Source organism: Triticum dicoccoides, chromosome 3A (assembly GCF_002162155.2).
Source record: "Triticum dicoccoides isolate Atlit2015 ecotype Zavitan chromosome 3A, WEW_v2.0, whole genome shotgun sequence".
Taxonomy (NCBI): domain Eukaryota; kingdom Viridiplantae; phylum Streptophyta; class Magnoliopsida; order Poales; family Poaceae; genus Triticum; species Triticum dicoccoides.
Genome location: NC_041384.1, coordinates 474,753,096 through 474,762,962, shown reverse-complemented (window position 1 = coordinate 474,762,962; position 9,867 = coordinate 474,753,096). Strand labels below are relative to the sequence as shown.

At 47.4% G+C, this 9,867-nt stretch overlaps 1 long non-coding RNA gene across 1 annotated transcript in view; it reads right to left on the bottom strand.

Moving 5' to 3' along the window:
- Positions 1 to 7,247: 7,247 nt before the first annotated feature.
- Positions 7,248 to 9,867, bottom strand: part of LOC119268631 — an 8,774-nt gene continuing 6,154 nt past the window's right edge. Inside the window, exons 2-3 of the long non-coding RNA XR_005133242.1 lie at positions 9,276 to 9,444; positions 7,248 to 7,564 (exon numbers count right to left, since the gene is read on the bottom strand). This is a non-coding gene — a long non-coding RNA (uncharacterized LOC119268631). The remainder of the gene's footprint in view (positions 7,565 to 9,275; positions 9,445 to 9,867) is intronic.

Here is a 9,867-nt window from a genome sequence, read left to right as displayed (position 1 = left end):
CGGGGCCACCTCGGGGAAACTTGAGGGTTGGTTTTACTCGTAGCTAGTCTCATCTGAGTGTGCCCTGAGAACGAGATATGTGCAGCTCCTATCGGGATTTGTCGACACATTCGGGCGGCTTTGCTGGACTTGTTTTACCATTGTCGAGGATGTCTTGTAACCGGGATGCCGAGTCTGATCGGATTGTCTTGGGAGAAGGAATATCCTTCGTTGACCGTGAGAGCTTGTGATGGGCTAAGTTGGGACACCCCTGCAGGGATTGAACTTTCAAAAGGCGTGCCCGCGGTTATGGGCAGATGGGAATTTGTTAATGTCCGGTTGTAGAAAACCTGAAACTTACCTTAATTAAAATGCACCAACCGCGTGTGTAGCTGTGATGGTCTCTTCTCGGCGGAGTCCGGGATGTGAACACGGTGTTGGAGTAATGCTTGACGTAGGTTGTTCTAGGATCACTTCTTGATCATAGTTTCTCAATCATGTTTTGCCTTCTCTTCTCGCTCTCTTTTGCGAATATGTTAGCCACCAAATATGCTAGTCGCTTGCTACAACTCCACCTCATATCTTTTACCTTACCCATAAGCTTAAATAGTCTTGATCGCGAGGGTGTGAGATTGCTGAGTCCCCGTGACTCACAGATACTTCTAGAACCAGTTTGCAGGTGCCGATGATATCGTGCAGGTGACGCAACCGAGCTCAAGGAGGAGCTCGATGAAGTTTGTGTTCGCTATGTTGTTCCGTTTCCAGTTGATCAGTAGTGGAGCCCAGTTGAGACGATCGGGGATCTGTGTAGATTTTGGGGTAGTCTTCTTTTTATTTTGGTTCCGTAGTCGGACTTTGAGTGTATCTGGATGATGTAATGCTTTATTCATGTATTGTGTGAAGTGGCGATTGTAAGCCAACTATGTATCTCTTTCCCTTATTTTATTACATGGGTTGTTGTGAAGATTACCTCACTTGCGACATTGCTTTCAATGCGGTTATGCCTCTAAGTTGTGCTTCGACACGTGGGAGAGATAGCCGCATCGAGGGTGTTACATACAATGATGTGGGATCCAAAGGCAGACACATGATGACATGTTGCTTGATCTTGCACAACATAATTATGTAGGATGAGAGTGAAATAGCAGCTCACACGGATAATTTTGAGAATCTAGAATACATTTTTGCCTCACTGAACAAGATACATACCATATTATGAACTTTCTAGAGGTGCATCGGCAAGTTTGAGACTAGCAGGTACACTTGCCACTACTTAATGTTTTTGTGGAGCGTATATGGATACACGCTGGAAATTATTAACTTTTATAATGTTTTTGTTTGAACTATGTAATCTTCTTTTCCAATAGTTTATCCATGTGCTATATTTGTTGTTACGTGTATTCTTACCATTAAATGATTGACGTTGCATGTGGTTTTGATGTGCATGAACATATAGAGGCTCATATTAGCTCATTCAGTTTGTAGATGCTCTAAGGGCATCTTCAACATGGACCCTCAAACCGCCCGCACTCGTCCGGACCAAGCGGTCCAGACGCCACACGCCATCCAACATTGTCCTGCATCTATCCGTAGACCAGTTTGGGTGTCTATTTTCTGCAAACCGGAAGCATACCAGGGGCTTTATGTAAGTCAGGACACCCATCATGTAGGAGTCCAACACCCCCGGCCCGCCTAAAATTGAGGTGGAGCCCACAGATTTGGGTCGGTTTGCACTATTTTCTTGCCAAAACCCTCCTTTCTTCACCCTCTCCGCCATCATCCTGCCGCTTTCCAGTCGTATTCCTGCCCCTTTCATCACCACCACCGCCTAGATCCCTAGGAAGCTGACAGAGACGACGCATGTGGAGGATTCAGAGATGGTTGCTGACCGAAAGATCAACTCAGCAACACGGCAGGCCCTCCGCCTCATAAAGAAGGCAAAGGATGAGGTAACCAGCAAAAAGAATGTTGTCGGGGGCGGTGGGTGGGGCCATAGACGGGGTGCTGGCGGCTGGCAAGGCATAGGACGTGGGGCGCCGCCACCATCGCCGTCCATGCACATATCGTCCTGGCCGGAATAATTACAGCCTCCCTACTTCTACATTGCCAAGCAACTCAGCTGGAAGTCCCTATCATTCGCCTTCGGGCACGCCCTGTATTGCGTCAATGATGGACATGATCGACGATGGAGGCTACTTCAACGACGGCAGGTGGATGACTCCGAGCCGGAGGAGCACACCCAGCAGTCGGGCATGTACACCTTGCAACCAGGCACGTATACCCAGCATCCACGCACGTCCGATGGCCAGTCGGATTCTTGCCAACCGGAGTAGGACGGCAACGACGATGTTTATCCAATGAATTTGCGACCGATCCAAAGAAGAGGGGTAGAGGAGAAAGCTTCAACAAGCAGGAGGACGAATTGTTGTGCGATGCACTGTTGGCGACTAGCATCGATCTGATCCATGGCACAGAGTGAATGGGCGCAACATTTTAGGCCAACATTCTTACGTGCTTCCATGAGCACAAGAATTTCGAGCGCTACTGCAATGAACTCATCCGTAATCGTGACAAAGTTGCTCAACCATCGGTGGTAGACCATCCAAGAGGCAAGTATTGCAACCATTTGAATCAACTAATCGATCGGTGGCCAAGTGGTGTGTAATCACCGAGCAAGTAAGTTGTTATGTGTGTTGGTCATTTGGCCAGATATGCAACTTGTTGGCCTAATATGTTCTATGCATTGGTCATTTGCCTGGATATGCAACTTGTTGACAATACTGTTTTTTTCTTTCTAGCCCTCTCGTGTGTGCAATTTGTTCTTGAAGGTAGAGAAGAAGAGTTTCGCCCTCATACATTGTGTTAAAGTTGAATGGGCAACCCAAGTGGAATTTATCCATTGCGAACTCCATCAAGGCCGCCAACATCGGCACCGAGGAAGAAGTTTGTGATCCAACCGACCCAACAAAAGAGCCATCCAAGAAGGTTGGAAGAGGGTTCCGAGGAAAGAAGTCGGAGGAGGAGAAGGAGATGCGAGAAGGGGCCGCGACCAAGGTGATGGAGAGGTTTGAGAACATCTTGACGAAGGAGGAGGCATGTGTCAAGCGCTCCGACGTGAAGGAGGTTAAAAAGCCGAGAGATTTGACATATTAATGGCAGCGACCGAGAAGAAGCTCAAGCTCGAAGAGAGGAGGGTTGAACTCGCTACCGCTTCGGGAGGTACGAAGATGTTAACCTTGAAGATGGACAGGTTGGATGATGATGTAAGGATGATTGTGCAAGCCGTCTGTATTAGGATCTTAAAGCGTTTGGTGGTCGAGATGAAAATTGCAGAGAACAAGACGACTGAGAAGCAGTGGCGGCGCCAGGTTCTAGAGGGTGAGTATTCATTTTGGAGGAGGGTATTCATTATGCCCAAATCATCACTATTTTGCAAAAAAAATCGCTTGTTTTATATAAAATTTCAATGGTTTGTCAAAATCTTGGGTATTCAACCGAATACCTAAGAAGACCCCTGGCGCCGCCCCTGCTGAGAAGAAGGCGGATGAGGAGGAGCCGGCGGCAGAGTGAGCGTACATGCTCGGATATACGGTTTAGCAGGGCAAAACTATTATTTTTCACATACTGACAGACTGATACTTTTGTGATCAAGGGCATATAAATACTATGAACATATGCCTCATTTTGCTTATGATCCGGCGCTATGAACACGGCACTATAATTTATTCACATTACTATGCATTTGAAAATTGACAGGACAACGTTTAGAGATGCGGTTGGATGACAGACTCGTGCGTTCATGTCCATGGCCTGGTGTATGAACATCTGCCGTGAGCGACTTTATCTCCCGCCTGATTAAGGCAGGCCAACGAGTTTCGAAGCGTGTTCGCGCGATAGTGTAGGATATGTCCGACGGGCGGAAACTCTAGGGACTCCGTAGCTGTCAGACACATCAAGTATGTTGCTCGCCACGAACATATCTCGTTTGTTAACCCACGGCTTTTCTTTGTCCAGCTCCGGCCCTACCATTTCTCTGTACGGACTCCTAGTGATATTGGCTTGTCTGCGAGCTGACCCGAGGAGGATACGGCGAGCAGGCCGGTTTATTCATGATCGTGTAGGCACACCGCAGGCGGAGCGCAACAGGCATTGCTTTGGAACACGGATTTATAAAGCACGGGTTTCTGAACACCTCTTATCTATACCATTCAATACTGCTTTAAGATCCGTACGACACAACTAACATAGAGCACAAATTTTTCTCTTTTTTGTTTCTTTAAAACAAAACAACATATAGACTTCAAACTTTGCAGGACAGCAAAACATTCTTACTACAATGTGAGAAAAAACTTTTAGATTTTTTTGTCCGACATAAATATACAAAATGAGATTTTTTGAGTAAAAAACATTATTCTTTTGTATATATGATCCACGAAAAAATCTAAAAGTTTTTTCCCACATTCTAGTTAAAATGTATTGTTGTCCTACAAAGTTTCATGTTCATATGTTGTTTTATTTAGGAGAAATAAAAAAGACAAAAGTTGCTCGCATGAATCGCGATGCAAAAATGAATGGCTAGATAAGGGTGTGTAGGAAAGCCTATGCTTTCTCAAATGTTAACCCATTGCTTCGTTCACTATAGGATATTCCCCACGGATCGTAAATCGATGGACCAGCTATTTTTTATTTTATTTTAGAAAAATAGAACTCCGATTTTAATTAGAACCACATGTGAAGAATGGCAACGTTTCAGAAAAGCAGTAGTCCTGTATAAAAAAATATAAGAGCATTCAAATTACTAAACGATCTTATATTTTTTTACGGAGGGAGTAGTTCTTTGGTGTTTATTTTTAAAGGTTACCAAAGATGTAGCGTAGAATTCAATGATCAGAAGGGCAAATTACAGATGATTATTCAGTGGTACTACTCAAATATTGACTTTGGTTACAAGCAGCAGGTACAATGCTGTTTGCCACAACGTGTATGTCCACCAGATAGATGAGATCTTGTCACCGCTGACCGGTAGAATATATGGACCACCAGCCATAACACGCTCAAATATTCTTTCATACAAAAATCCGGTGGTTGATTAGATAGAGATATCGGTCTCCATACTTCGCAAATTAGCTGGCCTGAACGTGCGTAATGGAGCTGTCCGCCATCATATGCCAGGCTGCATTTGCAAGACTGTAGGAGGGTTTTTAATTAAGCTTGGCCTCCGGCCGTTCCAGAAGTCCATAACTTTGATATGCGGAGAGTACATGGCACTTCGGTCGGCTTAAAACCCATTGTCTTTCAATTGCTTTTACCTGAGCTATATACTCTACCTAATTAGATTTCTCCGCTCTCTGTTTGGAGGTTCGGTTTGGCAGATCCGTTGGGCTATAGTCCATGTTGGAGTTTCCTTTCTGCTGCGTTGGAAGTCATCATGGAAATCACCATGCGAGCTCGCCAAGGAGAACAATGATGCAGACATGTATGCAGCTTGATCCACGCCTTTTGCAACGTTCACCCGAGATCGGAGCAGATGCTTCCGCTCAACGCGAAGGTCACATGGATCATGGATCGCTTGGCAGATAAGGATGATGGTTTTTCTCCTGACAACAGAATCGAACGGCTGCGTTTGTGGTGCTATCACCAGTGGATTTTGCCGTGCGGCGTCGACATGGCTCCACGTTAGAAGAACAGAAGGATTGAAACTGGAAGGTCCTACACAGCGCCCGCGCGCTATGCGGGCTGACCTCACGGCCGGTATTTATGGAAGGTGCCTCCCTGTCGGTCCCCCACCCATGTGCTAAAAAGGCAAGTCTTCCGCTTCTCGTTCCCAGGTCCCGACAACCAACCATCCTTTCCCCTTACGTGATCCTTCTTTCCACCCACCACTAGAAGACTCTAAGCCCCACCAGACCAGATCACCCGTGCGACTCCTTCCCCCCAGCCGCCGCTGGACGCCATGGCCTAGCGCATTTGGGGAGCTCTCCTCCCACAGCGAAAAAATAGAAGTAAAAAAAGATGAGAGGTCAAGGCACAAAAACGTGGAGAAAAAAGATCATAAGCACGCTAAAAATGTGGGGCGATGCTACGCGTCCGCCGGCGGATAATACAAAAAGATCCACCGTCTTCGTGACTATTGGATGGAGCTGTGTATGCCGTCCGATCTACCTACATGACAAGTCAGCTTTGCAACAAGTGCGTTGTTGCGGTATTTTCTGCGGCTGAGGTCTTGTTACATTTTTTTTTTTGCAACAAAGGTCTTGTTTTAGAATTTTTTCACAACAAAGGTCTTTGTTGTAGAATCATCTATATGAGTTTTTCTGCAACAAAGGTCTCATTGTAGGAAATTTTCGCAATAAAGGTCTTGTCGAAGAATCATTTTTACGATTTTTTCTACAACAAAGATCTCGTTGTAGAACAATTCCGCAACAAAGGTCTTGTTACAGAACCATTTTTATGAGTTTTTTATGCTGCAATAGGGCCCTTTTGCAAAAGAGCTTTGTTGAAGAAACAAATAACTTCTACCTTCTCCTTCCGCCATGGCTAGAGCTTGGATTGTGGATAATCTGAAAAGCAAATTGACACCACCATTCACCATCATTGGAGCTTGGCCTGTGGATGATTTGAGAAATAGATCAACACCACCGTTCGCTATGGTTTGAGCTTGGGCCGTGGATGATTTGGGAAGCAAATTGACACCCCTATCCGCCATGGCTGGAGCTTGGGTCATGGATTATTTTAGAAGCAGGTTGAAGGAAGGAAGTGCTAGAGCATCGTGGGGAGAGAGACGAGATCGAGGGGATCAAAGGCAAGAAAACGAGGGAGTAGGTGCTAGATTCGTCGAGGGGGTCGAACGATTGATTTCTGATTCTGCAACATCGTTGCCTCGCACATGTGGTCGTACCTACTTGTGTCGCCGCCGACCACTGCCGATGCCGAAGCCGTCGTCGCCACCGTGGTGAATGCGCTCCGGTCGCCCCACACCCTGCACCGCCGCCGCCCCTGCGCCCTCCCAGATCCCAACGTCGTCGCCCTCCCAGCCACGGAGTCGTCCCAACCACACGAGTCAACTGAGCTGCAAGGGCGTTATCCAGTTGCATGAGTGTGTTCTGAAACAATAGGTAAGTTTCAGAAAACTACTGCGTGTGACACGAAGGCGGGGGACGCTCTCATCCATCTTATCAACAAACGATCTGAAGGACGTGAAGCCGGCGGACGCGCGAGCGTTATCGGTCGGTTGAAGGTAAGCTTTTTCCAAAAATGTGTGTGCAATTTTTCGTGCTGATCAGGCAATAAATCTTAAGCATCGTGGGCAAGAGAACTGGCGTAGCTGGGCAAGTTTCCCCCAGTGAAAACAGGAAAGGTAAAAAAGGTGTTGTTCCAGAAATTTCTAGCCATGAACTTCTTTTACTGCTATAATTAGTTGATTTCCCTCTCTGTACGTCCGCGCCCCTGTACAAAAGTGTTGCAGACCTTGTCTTGTATCTTTCCTCCCTGTTCTTACATCCCCTGTACCCTGTAGAACTGGATTATATAGATAAAAGTTGCTGACTCTGAATTTGCATCTTCTCTATTGTCTTACACCTTGTTTCTGCAAAAAGTAGAGTTATTGTGTGTTGGTAATCTGTGTAGGTAATCTGTGCATAGTAAAAAAATGGGCAATAATGTATTTGTAGTTGCTCACAAAACGAAAAGCTTGTTTTTTTAGAAAAGGAGGATTACCCCGGCCTCTGCATCTGAGCGATGCATGCAACCATTTTATTAATTATTCATAAAGACCTTACAAAGTAGTACATCAGGTAGTCTGAAGCCACCATCTTAGCAACAACTGTCGCTACTCCTATCCACTTATCCACTTGATGAAGGGGTGCCGATGATCCAAGCCTAACACCAAACAGACATCGCACCAAGCCTAACATCTAAAGCCGGAGACCCCAACCAAGCCACATACTGGATTTGGGGTACAAACCGGTCTAACGCACTCTCATGTGTCGTCGCCGCCGTCTTCCACCAATCCATCTTCAGAGCAGAAACTAACGCACCGAGTTTGCCAGGCCTCTTTGCCGTCGACGCCACCATGATGCTAGACAGCGTCCTCCTCCTGCGCGAGTCCATCTCCGTGCATCGGATGCCGAGTCTCCACTGTGCCACACCGCCGAGATCCGCCGCCATCAATGTGTAAGATGAAGCACCGCTCCACCAAAGAAGCCGTCCACTGGTCCCTCGAGCCCGTGTACACCTCCAAAAATGACGCCCCCAAGAGAGAAACGATACCGGAGCGTCGTCGTCATCTGATCTACTGATCTAGGGTTTCCCCTGGAGGTAGCAGATAGAGATCTGGAGCTTCTCCACGGCGATGCCTTCAGGAAGGTAACAACACAAAAGAGTACTGCCATCGCCAGTCTCGACAACAAGCCGAGAACGAGGTTTTCATCCGGATCCGCTCAACAAACCTCCATCAAACATCATGTGCACGGCTCACCACCAATCTGAGCCGCCGCACAATGAGTAGGCTGCACCGGGCAGATCAGATCCGTCCGGAAGCCAGGCCATACATGGTCGTCGCCGCAGATCTGATGAGTAGGCCGCACCGGGCAGATCAGATCCGTCCGGAAGCCAGGCCATACATGGTCGTCGCCGCAGATCCGATCACCGTCGCCGAACGCAGCCAACGCTGCTGCACGGCCGGCCACCGCGCCCGCAACCATCGCTGGCCGCCGCGCCGCCGCCGGTAAAGGCAGGGCCGCTCGCCGCGCCGCCAAGTCAGATCGGCCACGCCCCGCGTAGTATTCCCATGATTCCTGTCGTCGAGCGAAGGACGAAAGCCCCGCCACCGCCTTCCTTGGGAGCCTCGAGGGCTTGCCCTGTGGCTCACTCTGGCGGCGGCGAGGAGGGGATGGGAGGAGGAGAAGGGTGTCGGCGGCGCTCGGCTGGTTGCCGCCCGAGCCGCTCGTCACGAGCGACGCGGGGCGTCCTGATTTTTCGGATCGCGGGGCGTGGAAGTATCGCCCGGGACAGGGTTTGTCCCTTACAAGAACGTACAAGAATAGTAGGCAAAAAACCCAGAACCTAGTACTTAATAGGTACCCTGTACATGTTGCTTGTGTATCACATTATGGCTGATGATCGACGTGAGGGACTACTAAATAAGTACTCTGTACATGAAGTTGTATCTGTGGTATGTTGAAAAAGACCATGTAATTTATGTTCTGTGCTACTGAAACAGAAGTGGTTGGTGTTATGCCATAAAAAGTTAAAAACTGATAACTAAGTTCTTGTGTGCGTTGCAGACATTTTTTTACCTTCTTGATGTTGAGCATCTTTGCCCAGTTGACATCGCTGTGCTCACTCTTCACCATTTTTGCCGTTAGTATCATCCTCATGTTGGCTATGTCTTTTGGCCTATACTCCAGGACATGGGTGCCATCCCAGTTGTTGGTATTGTGTAGCATATATATGCTGCAATCATACCTGTATTTGGGGAGAAGGGAAAAATCTGGTTTTCGTTAGTGCGCCCCGAAAAATACGAAATGATATTGCTATTTACTGCAGAAAAATGCAGGACAAAAGAATGTTGCAGAAAAAAAAGATTTCCACGCACTTAAAATGATCACCTGAAGCATGATCACAAATAAAAAACATTATTAAAAAATCCCTATCTTGTTTCTAGAATGTTTGCTTCCTTTACATTTTCGATTCGCAATGGTCCCCCCCCCCTCCCTGTGTTAGGCGATTTGGAGGTGGGTGGTCGTGGGTTTTTGGGTGACTTGGCACATCTTGTGACGTGACACTAGGCCACCGAGGGGTAGGCGAGATGCGTCCCCTCCGTGTTAGGCGATTTTGGGTTGGGTGGTCATGAGTTTTGGGCGACTTGGTTCATCTAGTGAGGCGACA